Raw genomic sequence first — 27,667 nt, 5'->3', positions numbered from 1 at the left:
AGCCTGCTCCCATGGGGAAGCCAAATGTCCTAAATGTACTATCTGGGTCACTCCACAGGCCGCGGCTCTGGAGGATGCTGAAGGAGCAAGATGAGGAAGCTGGACACCTCTGAAGGATTAGACCTCTTAATCCTCCAACAGGTAGCTCTGGGGGCTGCACATTGTCGCGGTGTTTCTGTGACGTGGGTAGGAAGGGAGGTTGCTCACGGTGGGATATCCACAGCCTTCTGAGATACTGATGCTAGCAGGTGCTTGGTGCCTTTGGAGTCACGTGGGGTTGGTTTCCAGCCCCCACTGGGGTGGAGCTTGGGGCCTCCTGTCTCTTGAGTCCGCAGAGTCTTGTTGTATAGGAAGTGAAGGATCCAAAACATGCTCCTGGGTGGAAGCCCCAGAAATGCTCAGAAGGGGACACAAAGGGCAGGGGTGCGTGGTGGAGAAGGGTACGGTGAGAGGAGGCAGATTGCTAGAACCCAGAGCCTTAGCTGGCCCTGGGGCTGCCTACCGTGGCCCCACAGCCTGTTCTAGTCTCTGTTTCTTCTGGTAGAAAATGGGCATGCCAGCTATGCTTCCTCCACCAGGCCTTGCCCAGAAGAAACCCTGTGGAAGCTTGATGGTTTTGGGTATAATTGGAATTTTCTGTTTTTATTGTAGATAGAAACCCTGCTGTGTGGGTCCTTCCCACACATTGGCAGGAAGGTGGTGGTGGTGGTGGCTGGTCTGATGCCACGAGTGTGTGCGGTTTGGTTTTGTTGGCATGTTATGCTTTGGTTTTTTTCCCTCTTGCGTGAGAGTCAGGGTGGATGGCTTCGGTTTCTGTTTTATTATGCCTGGCTTTGATTTAATTTTTTAGACTGTTGTGTCTTGGGTTTCTAGTAGGAAGCAGGTGGCTCTCTCAGATAGGGTTATGGAAGGGACCAGATTCTGAAGGGGCCATTCATGAGGGTGTAGACAGGGCTGAGAGAAACAGACCCTCCCTGGGGCCTTGCTGGCAATGGCCAAAGGACAGCAGGGTCTGGCTATCAGACTGGCAAAGGCAAAGCAAGTGGCTTGGTCATCCCTGCTAAAGCGATGCGCTCAACCTCTCATGCACCCTTTCTCTCCCATTAGGCAGCCCTAGCTGGAGCCAGAGGGGAACGGGGCCCAGCCAGGTGCTCTAAGTGGACAGTGGCCCTCCAGGCACAGGGGATCTGTTGGCCAGGGAGAGGAGCCGCAGGTCCCTTAGGTTCTGAGGAAGGTTTCCACTTCAGAGCTGAGATGGGGCTTGAGTGAGTGCGACATATTTCCAGCTGATGCAAGCGCTGGAAAGGGTGAAAAAAAATCCTCATTTTTTGATTGGTGGAAAGCCCCAGGCGACCTCAAGTAGATCCCAAGGCCACCCCTGAATGTGTGAACAGCCTGTTACCTGTTCTTGAAATAGACACTGTTGAGCACAGGGCAAAGCAGCACAACTTGGGAGCCAGGAAAAGAACGTGATCACGCTCGCCTCCAAGTCAGGGGTCTGGGCTGTCCCAACAGGGACACCATAGGCCTTAGACCTGGAGGCCTGACCACAGCCAAGGCATGGCTCAGTCTGAACTTTGATGTGAGGGGGATAGAGCTCTGGGCTACAGGTGGCCCACTCCTCGCCGTGTCTCCCATGGCAATGGGGCCAGAGCTCTCTCATGGGCATCTCTTTTAAGACTGGTAGTCTTATCCATGAGGACTCAAGGGGTTGGGATTGTAACAGAGGGACAAGACCATTCAGAGCACTTGCCAGTTTGGAGCCATCCCGGCCATGACTACCCAGAAACTGGGCTCTGGAGGGCCACCCCCCAGGGGATTCGTCAGCTGATGCACCTGCAGTGGGTGGGAATAAGAATGGTAAACTACTGAGTGAGTGTGAACCAGCCGCTCAGCAGCGTCTTGAGCCATCCAGGTTCCTTTCCGTCTCTGGTGGTTGTGTCCTATGTGGGTTGCCCTCAAGCTGGCGTGTGTGCCAAGCTGTGGGGAAGAAAGCAGGCAGCAAATAGTACTTGGCACTCTTGATGGTGAAGGGTCCTGAAACGGCAGCTGACACCCACACCACTATCATTGGTAGACATCAAGTGGAACCCTACGGATTCGGACAGATCGTCGGCGGTAATAGCAAGAGGAATACCCACTCTTAACTAGTACAAGATGGAATTAAAAATTTCTTAAACACAGCATGGTTTCCGACAGCAAGATTTTTCCAGCAGTTCTGTTGGAAGCAATTAGCACCTGTTTCTCAGTATGTCTGCAAACAAGGCACCTTCCAGTGGATTAAACATGCCTTCCACGTTCCTCTTTCATTCCCATTTGCTTATTCAACCTTTTTACAGCAAGAGTAAACACCAAGCTAAAATTCAGGGGTGGTGGAGATTAAATGACGGTGATGTGGTTCCTCATTTGTAACCTCACCTATAAACTGCGAGTAAGAATAGCACCTTCTTTATAGATTTGCTGTAAGGCTTAACCGAGGTAATCCAAATAAAGTGCTTAGCCCAGTGGCTGTCTCAATAAACGTTCCCTTTATTAGTGTCGTACATCTCAGAGTATTGTCACCTTTATGTGTTCTCATGCGTGTTTTATCCAGGAAATTAATTCTCTCCACAATAAATGCATGATCTGCTACTGATGAGCTTTGTTAGCGATGAGGTAAATAAAGGTAGTAAAATGCATCGTGTTGATGTGTTTTAACGGAAGTGGTTTTTATTAGAATTCATTCTGGGGAAAGCCTAAATAAAGAAATGATGATGAAGTAGGATACTTCAAGAAGATACCATTCCTGGAAAATAGGAATTTTTCAGATTTTAAATTTCATGGCCACATCTTCAGATATTCTTAGTTGAAAAATATTTAATATTTTATTTTCTGTTCTAGGATTTATTTAGTTGCTAGGTAGAAGGCAGAATTACACAGAAAGAGAGGGAATGACAGAGAGAGAGACTTTTCATCTGCTGATTCATTGCCCAAAAGGCCATAAAGCCCTGACAAGGGAGAAGCCAGTGTGGTAGACCAAGGCCTCGCCCACTGCATCACAGCACTGGCCGCTGCAAAATCTTAGCAGTTGGACACCAGCATCCCCTATGAGCGCTGGTTTGAGTCTCAGCTGCTTCATTTCCAATCCAGCTCCCTGCTAATGTGCCTGGGAAAGCAGCAGAAGATGGCAAGATTCTTAGGCCCATGCCACTCACGTGGGAGGTCCAGCTTGAGTGCCAAGTTCTTGGATTTTGGTCCAATCCAGCCTGATCATGGTAATCATTTACGGAGCAAACCAGTAACTGGAACCTCTCTCTCCTTCTCTAACTCTGCCTTTCAGATAAGTAAAATGAGGGTTTTTTTTTTTTTTTAATAGTCGGTGTTCTTCCACAACCTGCCCCTGTCGATACTCTTTCTTTATTCTCAACTCAGCAGCTTGGAAGGGATGAGTGACCCTCCCTGACTTTGGTTTCTCCGGCTGACTGGGTGTGCTAGCTTTAGGAGTGGCCGCCTGAGTGAGCTGCTGGGGGCCATAGGAGGCCAGTGCTGGATGCAGCTGACAACATTCCACAACATTCCACAAACCATTCCCTAAAGCATTTGTTGCTGTTGGACTGACGTCACAGAAGTCCTAGGAAAGGCCTAGGTCTTTTATTTATTCATTTATTTTAAGATGTATTTCTTTTTATTGGAAAGTCAGAATTACAGAGACGAGAGACAAAAAGATCTTCCATCCACTGGTTCACTCTGCAAGTTGCCATAACAGTCAGAGCTGGACCAATACGAAGCCAGGAATCTGGAGTTTCTTCCCAGTCTCCCATGCAGGTGCAAGGTCCCAAGGCTTTGGGCCATCTTCTACTGCTTTCCCAGGCCACATGCAGAGAGCTAAATGGGAAATGGGCAGCTGGGCACAAATTGGAGCTCATATGGGATCCCAGCAGATGCAAGATAAGGATTTAACTATTAATCTGCCGCCCCGGGCCTAGGGCCTGGTTTCTTGATGTTTATTCCCAGGTTCACAATGATGGGACACAAGCTGGCACAGCACGCCCCAAAAAAACTTGATCACTTGTTCCAAAGCTGGGGGCAGTGGCTAGGAGAAGGGAGGAATGGGTGAAAGCGGCAGCAGACGGACATGTTCCAGAGTGATCAGACCTTTCTCATCCTGAGAACTGACTAGAATTGGACCTAGACTCCTGGCATCCGGGTGAGATCATCAGCCCTGAGTTGACTGGCTTACAGAGCATGATCTATACACACCTCTCAAATATACATGGCCCAGACCAAGAAAATGCCTCTGCACGCTGAAATGATTTGGGGGATTGACCTAGTGCTATGTCAGGTTTTCTTTTTTCTTTTTACATTTTTGTTCACATTAGTTGAGGGGCAGAAAAAGATGCTCCCCACATGCCGGACAGCTGGGAACTTCATCTGGTCCCCCATGGAGGGGCAGAAAGACCCAGCCACTCGAACCTGGTGCCTCCCAGGGTGTGTACCAGCAGGCAACTGGATGTAGGAGCAGAGCTGGCATTCATTCCTGGGTCCTGGGACATGGGATACAGGCATCCCAAGAGGCATTTTGGCTGCTGTGCCAGTGAGATGCCACCACGAGTTGTTTCTGTGTTAAAGATTCTAACATGAGCTGGGAGTAAGGAGGAAGAGGCTAGTGGTGTGGCTTAGAGGGTAAAACTGCCACCTGTGGTGTTGGCATCCCATATGGGCACTGGTTTAAGTTTCAGCGGCCCCACTTCCAATTCAGCTCCCTGCTAATGGCCTGGGAAAACAGCAAAGGATGGTCCAAGTGCTTGGGCCCCTGTACCCATGTAGGCAACTACCCCCCAAAAAACTCCTGGCTTCAGACTGGCCCAGCTTCAGACTATTGGCCATTTGGGGAATAAACCAGTGGATAAGGTATCTCTCTTTCCTCCCCTCTCCCCAATAAATCCTGCTTTTTAAATAAATAAAAATCTAACATGGGTCACCAAAGTTTTATAAAGAGACTATGTTGATGTACAAATATTAATAAGGAGTTAAATTATCAGCAAAACTTCAGTCTTTAAATGAAAAACGTTGAGCTTTAGGAATAATACACTGTTTTAACTTTACTGGCATCATCTGTGTGCATTCTGATAAGGATGGGCACTGCTACATACCTGCCCAGAGGTGGTGTTGGGGAACCCCTAAGAAAGGGGCATCACCTATGGCAGGAACAATTTTGGGGAAAGCTGAAACTTTCTGAATTCTTGTTGAAGCCAAAGAAACCTCCGGAGTCACATCTTAACTGGATTGAGGGGGGGATATCTCCTTTAACATGAGTCATAAGTCCATTTCATCTTTTTTTTTTAAAGATTTATTTATTTATTGGAAAGTCAGATATACAGAGAGGAGGAGAGACAGAGAGCAAGATCCTCTGTCTGATGATTCACTCCCCAAGTGAGCGCAAAGGCCGATGCTATGCCGATCCAAAGCCAGGATCCAGGAACTTCTTCCGGGTCTCCCACACGGGTGCAGGGTCCCAAAGCTTTGGGCCGTCCTGGACTGCTTTCCCAGGCCACAAGCAGGGAGCTGGATGGGAAGTGGGGCTGCCGGGATTAGAATTGGCACCCATATGGGATCCCGGTGTGTTCAAGGTGAGGATTTTAGCCGCTAGGCCACTGCACCGGGCCCATAAGTCCACTTCATCTTATAACGAGGGAACTGATTGTTCTCCAGGCATGAACTTGGAATTACACATTTAACATGCAGCCAGCAGGAGAAAAACATTGACTCCTAAATAGTTCAAGTTAAATGTATGATGGCAGTTTCTCCTTTTCCACAATTTAACCCTAAAAGCAAATCTCAACTTCATTGGGCCCCTGCGTGGGATGGGGAAGTGTGCACACACCCACACGGTCGTGGACATCTTGGGTCTGAAGAGCCCCAGAAAGGAAGGGATTCTGCTTGGAAAAGCAGCACCTGCACCCGTCAAGTTGCTGGTGTCAGGACTTGTTGCAAAAGTTGCATCTTGGAGCTTGCAAAATAGCCTGCCTGTTTAAGAAGCTTTTGGGAGTTATTAAAAATCATCAACCACCCAACCAGCCACCTCTGACATGTAGCACAGCAATAAAGCGTGACACGTTCTGCTTCAATTCCTATGCCTGCTTGGCCCAGGTGCATATTCTGCCTTCCAGCCAGAGAGAAAGCATCTGTGTCAATCCGGCACTCGTGTGAAAGCAACTCATGTGTCCTCATTCAAGGGAGGGGAGAGAGAGAGAAAGACCTGCTTGCACACGCATATGCAGTCCTGGATGGAATTGTGTATTCCTGGAATGAAAGAGTGTTTCGGAATCCTTGCTTACACACCAGACTGTCCTAACGCCCGGCAATTTGACTGGCAAACAGGGTCCTAATCCTGATGCTGCATCAATGTGTAACATTTCACAGGTCCTTTGGGCACCAGGGCATGGACTCTTAACAACAACAACAACAAAGCAGCTCATGCTGTGGCACACTCATGCCTGAGCTCCTTGCCTGATTCCTGCACCTGCTGGGACCCAGGGTCACTATTAGAGTCCTGTTCATGTCCCTGTGGGTGGTTAGGGCACAGTCCCTGTGTGTGGCAATAGGTTCTCTGGTTTATCTCCCAACTGTGCCTCGTTCTTCAACAGACAGTGGGAACTGTAGCAGTAGGGCTCCGTGTTCTTTCTCTGAGGGTCACTCAGCAGCATGCAGTTGAGTGCTGTTGAGTGACCTGGAGGCTGGGAAAGCCAAGGCCGAAGTACCTGGCAAGGTGGGTTTCGTGCTGAGGTCTCTTCTCTTGGTTTATGGGTAGCCGCCACCTTACTTTGAATTCATTTGACCTCTTCCTTAGGCCCACATGGTGAGAGGAAGCTCTGGTTTGTCTTTCTGCCTGCCCTATGACCTGTAAACCTAATTACTTCCCCCAGGTCTCATGTCCTCCTCCTGGCCTATGGAGAGAAACCTTCCATCCATAGCAATTGGTTATCTGTGGTCCCTTGATGTGTTTGCAAGGTCATGGATACAGGGTGCCTGTACCAGAGACCACTTAAGAGCTTCAAGCTCTTCTATGGCAGGAGATGGAGCCATGGAGGGAAAGATGGGAGGCCTCCAGGTCAGGACAAGCAGTGCTGGGTTAGACGAGCCCTCTCCTTGACTTTCCAAACCTTATGCTTCTTGGTTGCATGTGTTGGAGCTAAAGTTGTGGCTGCTGACTTTAGTCAGCCTCAAAGATGGATGAATGGTGCAACATTCCACTGCCCTCCAGAGTCTCCTTGATGTGCCTTTAGCAAAGAGGTCCTTGGAGCCAAAGCTTGGGAAAATAGGCTTATTTCTGCAAAACGTCATCATCTTGGACATTTATGCCCTTTCCTTGGTGTGGAGGGAAGGCAGCAAATCATGATAAAGCTATTTCATTGGCAATCGGTATCTTACATGGTATTTTAAATGTGTGCAAACATTGTAGTGTACACACACACACACACGAAATCTGGTGCCAGGTGGAATATGTTAAAGTGTAAGAAGTCTTTGAACATCCTTTTAAACTCTCAAAGAACAGATAATTCCCTTGTTACATAAACTGTTCTAGGATTTAGGGAAAAAAAAAAAAAGACGGAAAACATCGAGATCCTTCTTTCAAGTAAACATGACCCCAATATCAAAGCTGGCACTTCCCCAAGGGAGGCTGTGTGCCAGTCTGCCTTAGGAATGTAGCATTTTAGATAAAACGATGGCAGCAAGATGGAGATGCACGTATGTTTGCTCCACCACAAAAGAGCTTGTATTCCTGGGGCACAGGCGTGGCTTCCTAGACATGGATTTTTCAGATGGTTCACAGTAATTGTTGAAGTATGGAGTAATCAAATTAATTCCAAAAGTACATTCAATGACTGCAATTTTTGTTTTTACAAAGTTGGATTTGCAGATTAAATATGAAATGATCATTCCTTAATATGATAAGAAAGGTCAAGTTCATGCAGCCCTCAGGCATTGTGCTTGTTGGCAAAGCTCTCAATCGTTGGCAACCACGAGATCCAGAGTCTGGCACCAGTGGGTACTGGTTTTTTGTTTAAACTTTTTTTAAGCCTTAACTGACAGAAAAGTCTTGAGACTGTTACTTGAGGAAAGAATAATGTGTTGCTGTTATCATTCATAACAGATTGTTTAGTTGTGGACCAAGAAGGCAAAAACATTTCTCCAGAAGCCCTATTTCCAGAGGGTGAGATTGAAATGATTTAGATTCATTTAGGGTTTAGATTCTTCCAAAATCATTTCTGGATTATAATGCAGTTCCTGTAAACACATTATCAGGATGTTTGGACTTTCACAAGGTGGCTCTGAGTCTGGAAAAGCAGATAGAGGAATTCTGAAAATGGTTTAGGGGGAAGGGTGCTGGATCTATTGGATGTTAAAATTTATGACAGGATCTGATATTAAAATGTAACCTGAAACCTATGTAATGAAAACATGGTGGTGCTGACATAAGAAGAAGGGGATATGTGAACAGGAAGAGTTCAGAAATAGACTCTTGCCTCAATAATTTAGTAAATCATAAAGAAGTCATTGCAAATCAATGGGGATGGGGAAATTCTTCAATAAATAACTTCAGTGTCTCATTAACAATTTGGGGAAAGTCATTTTGGCTCCACCAAAATGTGTTACAGATGGATTAAACAATTCAAGTGCAAAATATAGATCCATAGGAAATCTATACGATTGAATAGATTGAAAAATGCCCAAAAAGGGAAGAAGATTCAATCAAACTACAGGGAAGTGACAGATTTCTTCATGTGCTGAGGAGGAAAAAACAATGGGAAAGCAAAGACTGGGAGACGATTGGCAGTGCAATGACAGAATTCATGTCTCTATCTTGTGAAATACCAAAATTTAAAAGAAAAAGATGCAAAAACCTTGACGGGACACTTGAATAGAGAACAAAATGGCAACACGAAATACATCCCTGTACGTGGAAATGTTCATGTTCAATTGTAATGAGAATTATGCTGGTTAAAATAACAGCAAAACCTGAAACTGCATTTTTAATGGACACTTCCCAATTCTGGGGCTATTAGAGTGTTGTAAAGCAATCTGACAGTGTCTTAAAAAGCTGTGTTATTCATGCCTGCTGTTTGATCCAGTAATACCACTTCTGTGGACTGTCTTCTCCCATCCCCCAGGAAGGAAGTCGTACATAGTATTTAATAAAGCTGGTAAGACAAAATGCACACTCCTGCATTATTTACAAAGCAAATCCACATTCCCGTGTTAGGCAAATGCACTCACACACACAATTAGTGTCCAAGGGTTGCATAACTGAAATAAAACACTGCTTTTTCCCCTCAGCACAGTACTCCACTATAATTAATAATTACTTGAAGTTATACGGCATGTGACAAGATATTTGCAATATAATTTTATGTGCGGCACTCACGATCTAATTACACATGTGGAGGAGTCTCCCTGTGGCATACAGCCGTGTAGCTGTGCTGTTAAAATGAATGAACAGGAGCTGCACGCCGCAAGCTTGTAGAAAAGAATCTCTTGTTGTATTGTCAACAAAACAGCAAGTGCAGTAGAATACCTACGGTAGGATTCTGAAGTTCAAGTACATGTAAAAAAAAAGTAGGCCAATATGTTATTGGGACACGCAGGTGCATTGGTGAAGCCTGTGGAAAGATCTGTGGCATGAATCAGAAGTCAGGAGGTGATGGAAAGGTGGACAGCAGGGGCAGGGCAAGGGATCTCCCATGGCTGGGGAGGGGACTCCCAGGGGATCGGGAGCATTGTCTGCACACACCTATACGTGTCACTGCTGCTTTTATGGTTTCCATGTGGACACTAAGCAATTTTTAATGCATTTCGTACTAACTAAAGGAATATTAAGCCCATTCCCTGATTTACAATTAGGTACAAAATATGTATCTTGAATGAGAGAGATAGGGAAATGTTAGGTAGCAGTGACTGTGTTATAGAGATGGGAGATTGGGCAGGTGAAGGTTTCTTTTTTCATTTTCCCTGCTTTTTCCAAGCTGTCAGCTATTACTTAAATTACATTTTTTTGGTTGTTGTTTATTTCAAAGAACAAAAGGAAAAAAGGGAAAGTTGGAGACAGTTACAATCGTAAGATGACATGAGGACTCCTGCTTCCTTTGCTCAGGGGCAGAAGGGGAGATGAATTTGAAATGTAAAAGGAAGGATGGGTGTTGTGCCACAGTAGCTTGGGACACTTGCTTCTTATTTGGGAGCACTGGTTCAAGTCCTTACTACCCTGCGAATGTACCTGGAAGGGCAGCGGAAGAAGCCCCCCAAGTATTTGGGCCCCTGCCACTCACATAGGAGACCTGGGTGGAGTTCTTGGCTTCAGCTGGCTGCTTAGCCCTTTGGGGGGTGAACCAGCATATGGAAGGATGGAAGGTCTCTCTCTCTCTCTCTCTTTCTCTGTCTCTCTCTCTCTATCTTTCAAATAAATCAGTCTTTAAAAAAACTGTAAGAGGAGGAGCAGACATTTGGCACAAGTTAGGGTGTCACTTGACTGGCTCCCACATCCTACATCAAGAGTGTCTGGGCCAGAATCCTGATGCAGCTTCCAACTCCAGCTTCCTGTTAGTGTGCCTCCTGGGAAGCAGCCGGTGCGGCCTGTGTAATTGTGTCCCCTGCTGCTCATAGGGGTGGCTGGATTGTCTTTCTGGTTCTTTGCTTCATCCCAGTCCAGACATGGCTATGGCAGGCAGTTGAGGGAATGCACCAACAAAGGGGAACTAAGTTGTTCTGTGTCTCCCTCTCTCCCTCCTTCCTTCCCTCAAGTTAACAAATATAACATTGAAAAATTAATTAAATGTCAAAGGATCTGTTTAACAATAAATCAGTTGTTTTTTAAAGATTTATTTTATTTTTATTGGAAAGGCAGATATACAGAGAGGAGAGACAGAGGGGAAGATCTTCCGTCCCATGATTCACTCCCCAGGCAGCCACAACGGCTGGAGCTAGCCAATCCGAAGCCAGGAGCCTCTTCCGGGTCTCCCACGCGGGTGCAGGGTCCCAAAGCTTTGGGCCATCCTCAACTGCTTTTCCCAGGCCACAAGCAGGGAGCTGGATGGGAAATAGGGCTGCCGGGATTAGAACCGGTGCCCATATGGGATCCTGGGGCGTGCAAGGCAAGGACCTTAACCACTGCGCCATTGTGCCAGGCCCCAATATAAATCAGTTTTTAAATAGCAATGAATTCTTTCCTGTATGAGAGTGTGTTGATCTAGGTTGTATTCAGAAAAACTTTTTAATGCACGTTATTTTAATGACTTGCTGGTGAAATGGATGAATTAGAATGGCTGGCATGTCTGCATCTTTGTTTTGTTTTAAACTTTATTGTTTTTTTTTTTTAAAAGATTTATTTATTATTATTTTTTTTATTGGAAAGGCGGATATACAGAGAGGAGAGACAGAGAGCAAGATCCTCTGTCCGATGATTCACTCCCCAAGTGAGCGCAACGGCTGATACTATGCCGATCCAAAGCCAGGAGCCTCTTCAGGGTCTCCCACACGGGTGCAGGGTCCCAAAGCTTTGGGCCGTCCTCGACTGCTTTCCCAGGCCACAGGCAGGGAGCTGGAAGGGAAGCGGGGCTGCCGGGATTAGAACCGGCGCCCATATGGGATCCTGGACATGCAAGGCGAGGACCTTAACCACTTGCACCACTGCGCCGGGCCCAAACTTTATTGTTTTTGTGTAGTCATAAAAATATTACAGTTCATTTGAAATATTCTTCCACAAAATAACTTAGATCTGATTAAATATTAGACCTAGGTTTCCATTTAATGGAAGTGCAGGGGACAGAGGGTTGTATTGAAAGTCATCACAGGGTTTGGAGTGTTGGCCTAGTGGCTAAAGTCTTCACCTTGAATGCACTGGGATCCCATATTGGCGCTGGTTCTAATCCCAGCTGCTCTACTTACCATCCAGCTCCCTGCTTGTGGCCTGGGAAAGCAGTCAAGGACAGCCCAAAGCCTTGGGACCCTGCACCCGTGTGGGAGACCTGGAGGAAGTTCCTGGCTACTGGCTTTGGATCAGCGCAGCACTGGCCATTGCGGTCACTTGGGGAGTGAACCATCAGATAGAAGATCTTCCTCTCTGTCTCTCTTTCTCTCCGTATATCTGACTTTCCAATAAAAAATAAAATAAATAAATCTTTCAAAAAAAGTCATCACAAGAATAGGCCATGGAAAGTTACCCACTGGCATACAATGGGCATGGGTTGGGGGAAGACCAGGCTGAATCTGTCCACGTCATCCACTGGCAAATCTGAGCACCAGAACAGTGTGGGTCGAGCCAGGTTCAGTCACAACACAGACTAGTGCACAATACAGAATGCCAAGGTGAGGTTGCCTGTATCAGAAGGGACCGCAGTGCCCAACCAGCATGCGTGAGAACAAGGATGGGAGGGGGAAGAGCCGGCAGGGGAATAAGGGAGGGTTCCTTTGCTTGACAACTACTCCCACAGGAGAGCGTGGGCTAGGGTGGGAGCAGACCAGACTAGGTAGGGCTACAACACCTGTGGGCCTCACGTGGACTAGATCAGGAAAAAGCCGGGCTGGGCTGACTATTCCTACTGGTTCAAACAAAATTAGAGTGGGTAAGGGTTGTTTGGGCTTAGCCACAGCATCAACTGGTGGAGGCTGGCACTGGGGGCTAGTTCTGTCAAGTCAAACCACAGAACTATCTGGAGAGTGCATAATCCTGGAGTGAGAGAGGCCTGGGAGGAAAATAGTGGGCTCCTCCTCCTTGGGTTACCACTCCCACGGGAGGACATAAAAACTAAGACAGCGGCTGAGGTGGAATGGGGTGCGGGACAGACTGGACTAGTCTGCTACACATACCAGCAAACCAGGGTAGGGGGTGGTCCTGGTGGGGCTTATTGTGGGTCACTCCAACTAGGCTGCAGCTCCCCTTGGTTTATGTGAGGGCCGAGAATGTCATGGGCAGAACCAGACTGGACTGCAACACCCATTGGTTCCAGTGGAAATCGGGGCTGAAAACAGAACCAACCCAGCAATTGCAACCACCAGCTGATCAGAGCCATGGACTGTGCCGGGCCCTGTACCTGCTAGTACATACAAGAATCTGGTCTGGGAACACCTCAGACAAAGTTTCTTTGGAGATCTCCCCAGCCAAAATGCTGGACTCAGAACCCTAACCAAGAAAAGAGAGAAGACAGAACAGGTCAACCAACCATCTCAGCTCTATCTTGGCAGCGAAATACAAGGCAAATGGAGACTCTATGATCGACTATGTCAATCAGTAGATTCTTCATAGTGCTTGGAGTGGCAAGATTGGCAACGATTCATAACTGTTGAAATATCAAATCCACTTGAGCAAGAACTTCAGAGCATACCCTAAATCCGAGACCTGGGGTGGGCGGGTAATTGGGTGGGCCTTCTCCCTTAATACCCCTCTTAAACATGAAAAAAAAAACAGTATGGAAAAAATAATAGTCTTACCCACTTTCCTGTAACCCTTGAACCTTTTTACCCTAATTAACTATGTAAAGATTGTCAAAATATTAAAAAAATAAATTTAAAAAGAGTCATCACAGATCTGTTGCATAGGGCACATGAACCATTTATTGTTCCATCAATAAATGGTATGAAAAATGGGGAGGAGGGAGGACAGTGTGTAAGCCTCTAGTTATGTATCAGCCAGATGCAAGTATAAGTCTTATTTTACTCTAGGTTTAAAGTAATGCAGGGAAATAATTGGGGAAAATGGGACACTGACTGATGGGAAAATGGGACAATATCTGATGATACTGAAAAATAATTGTTAATTTTTTAGGTGTCGTTCTTGCACTTTTTTTAGAGAGGTGGAGTGACATATTTGGGGAATGCTCATGTCTGCTAGTTCACTCCCTAGATAACTTCCCTGGCTGAAACTGGAAGCCAAGAGCTTTCAGGTCTCCCACATGGAGACCTGTACCATGTACAGACCAGCTGTCTGTACCATCAGCACCGCCTGAATTAGCAGGAAGTTGGAGCCAGGCACTCAACTCTGGGACACTGGTGTCTTTACTGACATCTTCACTGCTGGTCTGAATGCTTGCCCCTTCATGAACTTTGAGGACCCTCTGCCCCCGTGTGTATTTGAGTACTTATTGATGGATGAATGAAACAGACCTGACTTGGGCTACAGTCTTCCAGGAGTATGAGGCATAAAGATGGAACGAGCCATGTGTGATGCTTGGAGCTGGGTGATGAGTACACCTGTTCTAGCTACGTTAATGTTTGTATGGAAACAATGAAAGGAATATACATACACAGCTTGAAAGTTCTAGAAAGTACAAAGGAGATGAATGGAAGGAAATGACTGCCCTTAACGGTGTAATAAAAATACTTTTATGCCCTTTCCTTATCCTATATATCCAAACGTTTTTAAGAAATTAAATTTCTTACCTGGCTTTGTATCTGACTTTTTTATTGTAGACACTTTTGGGTGTTCATGTATCTAGCTCCTCAGCATCATGTTCATAGCAGAGTGTTATCTCTGACCATGTGGGCGTGCACACACTCGGTGCCTCATCTAACCCAATCCTCTACACTGGGTATCTAAGTTGTTTCCTTTTTTTCCCTGCTCAGACAACTCTGTTGTGTACTTGTGCGATTTTTTTCCTGCCATGCCAAAGCTCATTGGAAATGTGATACAATTTTAAACTACTCTCTATGATGGCTTATTTCATTATAACCTTAGCAACCTTAGATCATATATACAACATTTCAAGTGTTTACCAGTCGGCTAGAGGGATAAAAAAAAATCTCATTTTAATTTGCATTTATCTGTTTATTAGTCATTTCATGTGAGCATTAATCATTTATGTTTACTTTGTGACTAGGTGCCTGTATTTTCCCTCCAAAATTGTTATATTAGTGCATCATTTAATTGATTTAAAAGGGCTATTTACATATTTATTTCTTTATTTAATTTGAGAGGCAGAAAGACAAAGAGACAGATTTAGAGAGCCAGAGAGTGCTGCTGCCTCACTCTCCCAGCACGCACAATAGCTAGTCTGAAGCAAGCTGCCGGGAACTTAATCAGGATAGTGGGGGCACAAGTACTTGAGCCATTAGCTGTTGACTCCCGGGAATAGCAGGAAACTGGAATCAGGAACAGAACCAGAAAGGACTTGAACCCAGCCAGTCCCCAGTACACTGCAACCACAAGCATCCCAAGTGGCTTCTCAACTGTTAGGGCCCACATCTGTTCCTCTGTCTCTATAGTTAAGAAGCATGTGACACACACACAGTTTTTTATGGAATGAAATTATCCTACAACATGTTTGTAACTCTAGCATTATTTTTTTTTTCCTGTACCTGAATCTTTTGAAAAAACAAAACAAAAACCTGTGAGTTTTAGTGCCTATATATTATTCTTTGTGTTGGTCTAACATGCTTGGAGCATTTTCCTGTTTCAGTGCAGTTAGGTTTTGCAACATGTCTACTGTTTTGAATCTTGCTATAGCAATGTCCTTGTGCATAATCTTCCAGTATTTAGCTGCTGTTTCCTCAGGGAAATGCTAGGAGGTGTGTGTACCTGTTGTACATTAAGGCCCCTAAGACCTAACACCGAGTGGGCCTTTGCAGCTGTGTGATTGACAAGCTCATCACAGCATCGGAGAATTCTTATTTCAGAACAGCCTGGACTAGCCTAGGCATTCAAATTGTTTTGGTTTTTGCTTATTTGATCTTCAAAAATGGTGTTTCATTATTGTAATGTGTAAGCTTTGAGTACTAATGGGTTTGTGTAGTTTTTGAACTAGATCTCAGTAAAGTGTGCATGTGAGAAAGGGGGAAAGAATTGGCTCTTTGAGTTCTTTCTTATTTTTATTCTGCAAAGTTCTGTTTTTTCTGGTCACATATAAGCAATTTTGTACTGTGTCTGAACTGGTTATGCTGCAAATATTTTGTCTGCTGCCTCCTCTCCTTGAGTTTGCTTTATAATCTAATTTTCTTAGATTAAATTCTGCAGTTGGAGCCCTCCTGTGTGACAAAACAACCCCTGAATTTGCCCAGCAAATAGCACACCTGAGATAAATGAAATTTTTTTTAATGTATTTATTTGAAAGAGGGGGAGAAAGAAAAAGAGAGATCTTCTATCCACTGGCTCACTCCCCAAATGGCTGCAACAACCAGAGCTGGGTCCTGCCAAAGCCAGGAATCAGGAGTTCCATCCTAGTATCTCATGTGGGCATCAGTTGAGCCATCACCACTGCCTGCCAGGGTCTGCGTGGAGCTGGGAATCAAGCTCAGATACTCCAGTGCAGCATCTCCACTGTTGAGCTCAACACCAGCTCCTCGGGATCCAGGGAGTATAAAGTAGCCATGAAGAAAATGGGCTGGGGGTTGGTGGTGTTGGCGCAGTGTGCGAAGCAGCCACTGGAATGCCTGTTCTCACTTGCACTTTCCATCCAGCCTCCTGCTGCTGCACTCTGAGAGGCAGATGGTGGTTCGAGTACTTGTGTCCCTGCCATCCAAGGGGGAGACCCAGATGGAGTGCCTAGCTTCTGGTTTCAGCTTGGCCCAGCCCTAGCTTTTGGCATTTGAAAGAAGTGAACCAGCAGATGGAAGCTATCTGTCACTCTCACTCTGCCTTTCAGATAAATAATAAATGGACTTTAAAGAAGGCTAGACAGAAGGATTGGGGGCAGTGGGCTGTGTTACAAAGGAGGTAGTAAGATCAGCTTCTCACCTCTCTTTACCTTCTCTGGAACCCTGGAGAAGCAGGCGGTAGATGCTCTGGGTGATCTGTACTCGGCCGAGTGCGTCCCAGCAGGACCTTGGTGGCGGCCGTCTGACTTCCGTGTTAGATCTTATGAAGAATACATGTGGCTAAGTGGCAAGGACTCAAGTTGCTGAGGGCAGATAAATGAGTTGTCAGCCCAGCCATGATTGTAGAATGTGAGGGTCTCTTGTAGGTGACGTTTTGGGTTGCATGTCTTCCCCTGCTAAGCTGTGGCATCTGGGAGTGGCTGCCACTACTTTCTCTGCCTACACTGGGTGGGTGGGCAGTGAGCAGGAAGAGGGTTTGTCCCTTTAGTCCCAACTGATTCATGAAAGAAATCAGTGCGGTCTCTATCTGCTCCAGATATAATGTGATCTAAATATGATCTTCCCCTAATAAGATTAGATGAATCTAATATGGTTTTCCTCTAAAACACAAATACCGCACCACTTTTAATTGTAGTAGCCAAATTAGATTACTCATCCCAAATTAGATTTCCAGCAAACTTAATTTGAACATGATCTCAGGACTGCAGGCCCTGCATCGTTTTTTAAGATATTATGCCCATCAGTGGGATGCTGCTATGCTTGCTGCATGTTTCTCCGTGGTGACCTGAAAAGGAAATAGGTGCACATCTGGAAGTAGAGCTGAGGGACACACTCGGATTCCTTCCCTTAGCACCGAGGGTTGTTTCCCCTTCCTGTCCATGCAGCCCTGCTGCTGCTGGAAGACCAGAAGCAGACAGAGCAGGGTCTTGGTAAGAAGCTTGCTGGGATTTCAGCATTGCTTGCACTCGAGGAGGGTACTTCAAAAGGCCTGTGCAAAATGGACTGAAACAGTATGTTTATTTGGATAGGGAAAACTTGGAAATCTATGCTTTTTTTTTTTCCATGAACTTTTCGGGGATCTCTCCATTTGGGTGCAAATTGAAATCCATAGGTTTGGTGGGGTTTTTTTTCCCCATAATTCACATTTTTCGTAAACTTTAAAAAAATTCTTTATATGCATGAGTTTCAACATTTTGTTTTGCCCCTAACAATAAACTTAGCTTTTAATTCTACTCTTGCCCAGTCTTTTCAAAGTGCTTCCATATCTTCTGCTTTCCCTAATTTCACAGACTGCCAAAGATCCAGTGCACATTGGCTTATGTAGCAGAAGCCAATGTCTTAGTTTATATGACTGAGCTATTCAAATAGGAGTAGAGCAGTTTTACCTGGTCTCAAGCAAGATGCCCAAATCCAATTTTCCCCATTCACTGTTGGTCCCTTTCTCAGGTGTAAGTTCCTTTCAACTTACAAGGTGGTAGGCCCATGGCTTTGAGGCCTTCAGGTTTCCAAGAAGTGGGCTTCCTTGAGTGCTCAACCAAGAGCCTGGAATTGAACCTGGTTGTGCCTGGTTGGCATGACGTAGATCCTATACACTTTTGGACCAGAGGGGGTTGGATACTTAGCTGGACCAGTTACTTGGCTGAGGGGATGGGATGCATGACCTGGGGGATTCTGGAGGGTGCTGGAGAAGTAGACAGGGTAACAAGTGACCCCGAGAGGGAGGGCACGCTTATGACAGAGGGAATGAAGTTCACCATGAGATCAACTCATTCAAAACTTTGTGATGTTGGCCTAGGACCAGATCACCATCTGATGTGTCTCTTCATTTCTTTTCACTGTATCCCACCTCCTTCCTACCACTGCCTCCTTCAGCCCTCTCCTGTCCATGCTTTCAACCCCAGCATGAGGTTCTTCATTAAGCAGACAGCCAGTCAATAATTGTTAACTTGCTATTGACTGACCAGTGTACCATCAGACCTGAGGTGGCCTTTCCGCTCATCCTCTGTGAATATCATTATAGAAAATCTGATGGGGTCGATTCCAGTTATTAATTTGTGAATCGTGCCTGGTAATTCAGTCTGTTTTTTCTTGAATTATGGGGTTCTTCCATCCAAAGGATGGAGGGGATCCACATTCCAAAGAACAAGAGAATGTGTGTGTGTGTGTGTGTGTGTGTGTGTGTGTGTGTGTGTATGTGTGTGTGTGTGTGTGTACACAGATGGGCATATGGACCTGCAAAATCCAGTATGTTTGAGGTCTCAGCTCAGGTTTGAGAACACAGTTGAAATTAGATTGGATGCTTTAGTGACTTTTTGTAATAGTCACTATTGGTAAGGTCTCTGTTCATTCCTTGATTGTGGGGTTGATTCTGGAAGGTCAAGGCTTAGTCTTAATCACTTGACTGTTGTTATAGTGACATCTATAGCACTTACTGCCATGCTAACAGCTGGGTGACCCGTTGATGTCTGGCTCTCTGTCTAGGGTCCGTGTTCCTCCTGAGGGTTCACATGTGGCCATTCCTCTACTTTGCACTTGTCTGGTTCCTTTTCTCCATTCCTTCATGAGTGCTCTTGACACATTGCAAGGGTAAAGGAGGCGTACACAGATTCATTAAGTGGTTCTAGCTCTCTCTTAGGCCCCTCTCCCCAACCTTCTCCATTCTCACCCTCCTCCAAGTAAACCTTAGATTTCTTGAAGGTAGAGAATGTACTTTCTGTACTTTGTGTTCTGTCTGAGACTCAACATGTCAGCATCATAGTGCCTGCTCTGTGTTTGAATGAATGGATTACATGGTGAGGAGAAGCCATTGGTACCTTCTAGAACCTGGCTTTGGGACAAGGTGAGCTCCGAGAAGAAGAGACATGATAAGGATGGGTTTGAGAGCTGGCTGTGCCAGCCCCTGGCCACTCCTGATGTCTGGGTTGCATCCTCCTAGCTACCAGAAAATGTCTATAAAATTGACTTTTCAACACCAATCACAAGAAACTTTATCATAGAACTGAGTACCCCTCCAGAAGTCCACATGGTTGAAATGAGAGGATAGGGCCAGCTAGGAGCCCAGAAGGAAGGACACAGTGCAGCCCCTTGTTTCTTTGCATTGGCTGTGGGACTACTCATTGGCAGCAACAGGTGCACATGTGGAATGGGTAGGAAGCGTCCAGGTGCTCGGGCATCCCTCAGCAGCCCTGAATGTGGCCCTGCCAAGCAGATCAGCTGTGCTGCCACCATCCTGCTTCTGGTTCCCAAAGTCCTGATTCTGGGGTGGCTATCCTCTCTCAGTTGCCACTTGCTCCTTTCCAGCCAGTCTTCCTTGGAAAGTCCTTTTCCCTCTACGCTGTGCTGGATGTGGCCATTCTCTCCTCTCTCTCCACTGCTTACATTGCTGTTCCCAGAAGCCTGTCCACACCTGTGTCCCATATCACCCTGTACTGAACGAGGCTCCAGAGCCAGGCATAGTGACAGGTGCTTCTCGTCTTCTGTGGCTCTGGCTGGTTCCTGAAGTCCACAGAGATGTGAGAGAACCTCTTTTTCAGGGCATTAACACTCTTTTTCCTGGAAGGGATGGGCAGGGGACATAGGCACAGCAGTGCTGGCCCAGGGTGACAGCCTGCAGGCCACCTGTCTGGCTCCTCTTGGCTCTGTGTGCCTTGGCCTCCTGCTCCAGCCCATCTTCTTCCTTGCAGCCTTCAGGCTTATTTGTGCCTCTCAAAACTGTCCCCACTAGTGGATGAGGCGCTGTCCCCTTCCAGGAGCAGGTAGGCTTTCTTCCATGTTGGTCCTTCTTGCAAGCTGGCTGCATCTTTGGCTTCCTCTTCTCCCACCTCAGAGCCTGGGCCCCTGAGTGACAGCACCTTGGGGGTTTAGGGGTGCCAGTAGACACCTGGGTGACCTCCACGCCTCCTGTGTATAGACTACATCCTCTGTGTGGAGGAAGGGGCACCCAGCTGAGGCTGCCCTGAGCCCTGGACAGAATCTAGTTACCCCGATTTCTTTAACATGCACCAGGGAAGGCATGTGATGCAAAGTGGATTTTTATTTGCGAGATATTGTGCTGTATGGATTAGGTTGGCCTTACACTTTTCCGTAAATTTTTAAGGTAACTTAAAAATAATCAGAGGATTAAGTGATTCTCTGGGAAGCAGGGAGGTAGCTTTTGATTTTTATAGACTTTTCCCTTCTGGGAGGCACTCCCCAGGAGGGATGCCGAGTCCCAGGCCCGGGAAACGAACTATCATTTCTCTCATTGTGACTAATCTACAAGAATGGACATAATAACCACACACTCTGTGAGATGGGAAAGGTGTCACACACCAGCCCTGTCCTCTTGCTGGAGACTTCTGTCACCAAGTACACGTGTGAGTGTATGTTTCCTTTCAAATGCAAGTTTGAAGTAATTTCTAGATTCTAGAAATAATACACGGTGCTTGCAGAACATGGATTGAAGTTGGCATGCTTTGCTTTTACCTCTTGGAAATAATCAGACATTATTTTCATGTGAATCTTTCTAGACTTTTTTCCTTCTATGTACTCACATAAATGCTCAGACACACCGTTAGTATATTTACACGAACTAGATCATATCACACACACACACACACACACACACACACACACAAGAGGACTCTTCAAAAAGTTTGCAGAAGGAATTAAAAGACAAATATGGGCCCAGCGCAATAGCCTAGCAGCTAAAGTCCTCATCTTGCACACACTGGGATCCCATATGGCCCCAGTTCTAATTCAAGCAGCCCCACTTCCCATCCAGCTCCCCCTTTATGGCCTGAGAAAGCAGTCAAGCAAGGTCCAACACCTTGGGACCCTGGACCTATACTTGCTTGGGAGACTTAGAAGAAGCTCCAGGCTCTTGGCTTAGGATGGCTCAGCCTCCAGCCATTGCAGCTGCCTGGGTAGTGAACCATAGGATGGAAGATCTTCCTCTCTGTCTCTCTTCCTCTCTGTATATCTGCCTTTCCAATAACAATAAAGTAAATCTTAAAAAAAAAAAAAGAAAAGAAAAAAGACAAGTTTACTTTGGCACAAACATTCTTGAAATTCATCTGCAAAAATATCATGGGAAGTACATGTTATGAAGAAATTAGACATGGATTTCAGTTGGTTTGCCTCTTCTACCTCACAGTGTATCAGGGATGCTTGCTCCACATCTCTGTGGATGGATGCGTTCATCCATTCGGCGGGTACTCCCTCGGTGCCACCACGTATCTGCCAGGTATCCGGCAAGAAGAAAGCCCCCTCCCCTCCTAGCTCCTACAGACTGGTTGGGAGACAGTCCCTCATGATCCAATATGTAGAAGGTGGGCAGTGCTGTGAGCCCCAACGAGATGGGTAAGGTGCATTTTGCAGTTTTTATCAGAGTGGCCAGCTGTAGGGCAGCCTCTGATGTCAGTGGGCATAGTGGGCAGTTGGTCCTGTTAGAGTGGCTGCCAGGCTTGGGGCTATAGGAGATGCCATCACTGCCTAGGGGGCTTTAGAAGGCAGGACCCACCCAGCTCCCATGTGCTCAGATTTCACTGCTGGAATACTTCCCAAGTCGGTCATTAAGAGCAGTGGTGACCAGCACTGTTTGGATACCATAAAGCACTTTCCAAAGCAGCTTTTTCTTTTTTTTTTAAACTCACTTATAAATCTGTGTTTTCTTTGCAAGGCAGAGTTGAGAGAGAGAGATCTTCCGTCCAATGGTTCACTCCCCTCACGTGACCACAAAAGATTGGGCTGGTCCAAGTCAAAAGCGCATCAATGGTGGTAGGGACCTGAGTGCTGAGGCCACCAGCCACTGCCTTCCCAAGTGCATTGGCAGGATGCTGGAACAGAAGGCCGAGCAGCTGGGATTCCACTCAACAGTCTGATCCAGGATGCAGTATTGTAAGCAGCAGCTTCACCCCATGTGCTACAATGCTGGCCTTGGCTTTTTATCCATTATCCTGGCCCTGCTGTTTATCCCCTGCACAGTTTGAGGTGAATATCCTGCTTCTCCAGGCCACAGGATTTGTGTGCAGTTCACATGAGTGACATGTGCAGCTTGGTGTTGCAGAGAGCCCAGATGGTCAGCTCTCTTTCTTCTTGCCCTTGTATCACTGACCTGTCTTTCAGGGTGTTATGCCCAGTTCAAGGTGAGGTCACCGAGACCTTGGAGTTTAATGATGCTCATGAACAAGTTCAGAGCAGTTACAGTGAGTGGAACAAAGTCTCTAACCTTCAGACACCAGGCAGCCAAGACCCTGGGAGCATCTGCCTTTCTCCTGAAATCACAGCTTTCCCTGCTCACAGACAAATGTGTCCAGGGAGAGAAATTCCACTCTGTGCCTTTGGATGGCTCTCCACACCCCGGGCAGGGGTAGGGCTGATGCCTGTTGGGGTGGGAAGAAGGATGGGTGAGGAGCCCTCCCCTCCACACCACCGAGCATCCCCAGTGTACCCAGCCGGAAGGTGGTGCAGCATCTTCTCTCTGCCCCCATCACTGTAAACACCAGCAGGTGAGGAGCCGGATCAGACTGGGACAAGGGAACTGGTGACTTTTCCAGTTTCATGTTTTGCATATTGAGACAGACCACCCCACTCCCAATCCCATCCTTATATGTGCTGTATATTGCTACAAAGCAACATCACCACAAACACAACACAACCCTTTGGTCCTATACACTTGTTCCTCTCTCCGTAAGTTTCAGATGCAGCCTCACACTTGAGGCTCAATGAGTCCTCCTATGCTCCTATGGAACTAAGCGGTCTCCTTTTCACAGCCAACTTCAGAGGTCCCATGAGCCTGATGGGAGGGCCTGTGGGTGGGGCCAGCACGTGGCACTGGGCATGCTGTGGGTCTACTTCTCAGCGATGGAAAGTTGGGTGCCTACCGCCTTGGAAACCATCACATAGCTGGTGGCTTCGTGTAGTTAAAATAGCACCAAGAGTTTCATAGTTTGGGTTTAGCAGGCTTTTGCAGGCTTGCTTGGGAGACTAGCTGTTGTTTCAAATAAGGTTTCTTGCGACTGTGTGTTGCTGTCTGCATTCTAATGAAATGACTTTTAAGCCACTTTTAGAGCAAGTTGTCTGTACCTGGGACATGGGTGGATTGGAACTCATTGTGTTTCCTTACACTGTCTTGTAACCCCGAGCCCCTGATGGTGTATAAGCTCCTGGTAAGTCCTCTGGAAGCGGGGCTTAAATGTAGCATGTTCAGAAATGGCACTGCAGCTGTCACATGATAGCATGGAAGTGTATCCAACAGAAGTAGGGCGATTGGTGTGGGTGCCGCGCCTGAGTTCTGGGACAGCACTCAACTGTGGACCGGGTCCTGTGAAAACAGTTCACAAAACTGGACTCAGGAAAGAGAAGATTTGGGAGGAATTTGCTTGCTGCTTCTTTATTTGAAGCACCATCATATGGTCCCCACAAAGAATCCAAGGGAGATGTCTTTGTAACTTAAAGGGAAGAGTTTAACCTCCAAAACTGATAGGAGGAGATGCTTTAGAGGTAGTGAGTACCCTATCGTTAGAGGTATGCAAGTAGTCTGCTTAATTGTGGAGAAAACTGGAAGACTAGACTTTGGCAATATTCTCTAGCCAAAAGCTTCTACAATTTTTGTGCATGAAATTGGGTTTCATCCTAAGGCCTTCGAGTCAGGGAGTGCTAATAGTGACCTCCTGCAGTGGAAGTGAGAAGGACAGGGCTGCCTCAGTCTGTGCTAAGCAACCCGAGCCCCTTGGTCTATCAGTGATGTCTGCTGAAGCAGCAAGCTGCCCAGGATATGTCTTCTCTTTTGCAGTGGTGATGGTGGACGTGGCCATCAGCCCAGGTCAAGCAAGACTAGGTTGACCAGTCGTGCCAGGTTACCCAAGGCCGAGGGACTTCCTGGAGCATATACTTTTCCTGTTAAAGCCAGGAAGAATTGGCCACCTGAAGCTCAAGGGTGGTCCTCACAGGCACCCCCGGGGCCTTCTGCTTCTCCAGCTGCCCCACAGAGGGCTGCATCTGCCTTCTCAGAGCACCTGCATAGACCTCTGCCCTCAGCAGGAACCAGAGACACAGGCCAAGGAGATGCCTTGCATGCAGTTCCTGGGAAATGGATGCAATGTCCTGGCAATTAATTAATTTGTTTAATTAATTAAGATGACTTTGCTAATTACATGTACAGGAGATTGCACATTTCATTAGGCTGAGCAGATGGCTCTACTAACAATTACGAAAGCCTGGGCTAGCAGGAGGGAAAGCCTACGTCTGCTTCAATTAAGCCTGTCATCCCACAAGTCACAGGCATGATGCAGTGAGGAGGAAGCTTTTGATTTTCTTCTGGTAGTTAGCACTGGTTCGGGAGACCCAGTCCGTCATGGCAGCTGGCAGATGTGGAGTGTGGCTTGGGCAGACGGAGTCACCTGGACTAGTCCTGAGCCTTCACATTGGGCAGTTTGTTAACCGACTGAATTGGGGTCCTACACCAAGAACAGCTCTGCAAAGAATGAGCCACCTGAGCTGCCTGGCCCAAGACCTTACCTTGTCCTGTGCCCACTGCCTGCTTGGGGAGTTCCACAGACCAAGCAGAATCAAGAGGACAGACTCCAGATCAGAAACAGATGGACACATTCACATACCAAGTCTTACCTGTCCTTTAGTGATTGGGCTATCACAGAATTGATTGTGCTTCTGGAAGTTCTAACTATGGTAAAAAGAACGATGATTAAAAAAAAATTATTTATTTTATTTTATTGCAAAGTCAGATATACAGAAAAGAGGAGACACAGAGAGGAAGATCTTCTGTCCGATGATTCACTCCCCAAGTGACTGCACCAGCTGGAGCTGAGCTGATCCAAAGCCAGGAGCCAGGAACTTCTTCCAGGTCTCTCTTGCGGGTGCAGGGCCCCGAGACCTTGTGCCGTCCTTCACTGCTTTCCCAAGCCACAAGCAGGGAGCGGAATGTGAAGTGGAGCAGCTGGGATTCCATCCAGTGACCATGTGAAATGCTGGTGCTTGAAGGTGGGAGATTAGCTGTTAAGTCATGTCCCCGTTCCCTGCCAGTAATGGCGATTGATCTTTGGCCAGTATTAGCCATCTCGTCTGGGCCAGAAACTTTTTATACTGGTTTTAACCTTGAATAACCCTTTTTATACTGGTTTTAACCTTGAAATCCCCAGGGCAGGTGCTAATTCACAGGTGAGAAAACCGAGACTTGGAGAAACCAAGTCAAAAACTTGGTATTACAGTGAGGTGGGGTCAAACCCAGGGCTTGCTCTCTACATAGCCCCTTGTTTTTTCCCCTCCTTGTTCGACTGAGAAATGATCTGAGATCGTGAAAATCCCACACCCAAATCTGAAAGGAGTTAATGGGGAGACCCACCAGTTTGTGGCTGTTGTGAAGCTGGTACTAACTGATGGTCTCTGGGCCACCTGCCAGCTAAGTGGCAGGGGAAGGAGGTGGGCCCAGAGGAATTGGTTCTGCACAGTAGCCCATCCCTGAGGCCAAGGCTAGCTGCACGAGGATTAGCCTCTAAAATCTAAAGTCCGACCCGCTGAGGCTGTGACAGAGGAGTGAGGCACGGGTCAGAGAAAGTTCTAGAAAGAGTTGCATACAAGAGACTCCTACTGAATGCACTCTGACAAGAATCGTGGTTTACTCAGTACCTTGTTCTGAAGCTTCGAGTGTGGTGTGCGAAGAAGAAACCAGAGTTGAGGAAGGAGCAGAGACCATTTTGTGGAAGGTTAAACACAGCCGGCTGCTGCTGGGGAGTGGGTGATGATCCTGGCAGCCATCTCCTTGCTTCAGCAGCTGGAGCACTGCCCTCAGAGAGCCCTGCGTCCACCCTCCGTGCACGGTCCTACAGGGTTCTGTCCTGTCGCAGTCCCCAAGGTAATCCTGGGCTACCAATTCCTGTTCTAATGTGGTCGCTCCCTGCTCCTTATGAACTAGAACTGGAATAGGCTGGTGCATCTGAGCCACAAGGAAAAAAAAAGTAAATCATTCTTGAAATGAGGGAGCCCTGAAAATATGACTCATTTCCATAGCCTGCACAGGTAAGAAAGGGCCGTTTGGTTGTGACTGGCAACTACCATGCAGTTTCGAATTTTGACTCGGCTGCCGTTGTTTTGGAGATTGAACCAGATATTTGATCTGAGTTGAAGATGGTGACAAAAGAGGCTGCTCCATTAGAGCACAGTTCTTGACTGGGGAGCGTGCTGCAGCCTACAGGAGGCCAAGCAGATGAATGGCTGCCAAAAATGGATTGAATGTTCATTAAATGGGAAAATGAAAAAATGGAAATCTTTAAACTTGTGCAAGATACAAATGTATTTTTCTTTGTCATGTATCTGGCTTCTGGGTCCAGCCATGTCCAGCTAGGCCTGCTGCATCGGGAAGAGCACCAGGCTCATTTATACGATTTGTTTCTATTTTTCTACACCTGTTTTCAAGAGTGGCTGTGGGTGTGAGGCCTGCTGTCTGTGTGGGTAGGTCAACCTGGAGGAGTTTGGCTGAGTTTTCTTCACACCTGCTGTGAAGTTCCAGGTTTTGCAGTCTAAACACAGCTATTTAGCAATCTCCATATGTAGTCTTACTCACTCAGAACAGGCAACCATCAGGAAATGGCATCATGAGACTTACTACTTGTCTCCAGCTTTGGATAGGATTTCGTAGGAGGACCAAAGTATCAGAGTTCAGAAGAACTTGGACATTCAGTGGTGACTTTTCAGAAATATCATTGGGGGTCTGGCGTGAGGGTCTAGCAGCTAAAGTCATCACCTTGAACACTCGGGATCCTATACGGGCATTGATTCTTATCCCGGCAGCCCTGTTCCCATCCAGCTCCCTGCTTGTGGCCTGGGAAAGCAGTCAAGGATGGCACAAAGTCTTGGGATCCTGCATCCATGTGGGAGACCCGAAAGAGGCTCCTGGCTCCTGGCTTTGGATCGGCTCAGCTCCAGCCATTGCAATCACTTGGGGGGTGAATCATCAGACGAACAATCTACCTCTCTGTCTCACCTCCTCTCTGTATATGTCTTTCCAATAAAAATAAATAAGTCTTAAAAAAAAAATCTTTGGGCATTTGCCCCAGCTATCAAAGCTGGAGTCAAGGGGTGGAGGATGGGACAGGAAAACAGGAGCCTG

General features: G+C 46.7%; 1 protein-coding gene across 2 annotated transcripts in view; it reads left to right on the top strand.

The window, feature by feature from the left end:
- TRERF1 (transcriptional regulating factor 1) overlaps positions 1-27,667 on the top strand; it is a 198,435-nt gene that overhangs the window by 74,646 nt on the left and 96,122 nt on the right. For both annotated transcript variants that reach the window (XM_040983370.1, XM_040983371.1), the window contains exon 3: positions 59-141. The gene's annotated coding sequence lies outside the window, so the exon portion shown is untranslated. The remainder of the gene's footprint in view (positions 1-58; positions 142-27,667) is intronic.

This window comes from Ochotona curzoniae, unplaced genomic scaffold (assembly GCF_017591425.1).
Source record: "Ochotona curzoniae isolate NIBS_2020 unplaced genomic scaffold, NIBS_Ocur_1.0 contig_3819, whole genome shotgun sequence".
NCBI lineage: Eukaryota > Metazoa > Chordata > Mammalia > Lagomorpha > Ochotonidae > Ochotona > Ochotona curzoniae.
The sequence above is the reverse complement of the archived record's forward strand: the minus strand, read 5'-3'. Positions and strand labels throughout refer to the sequence as shown.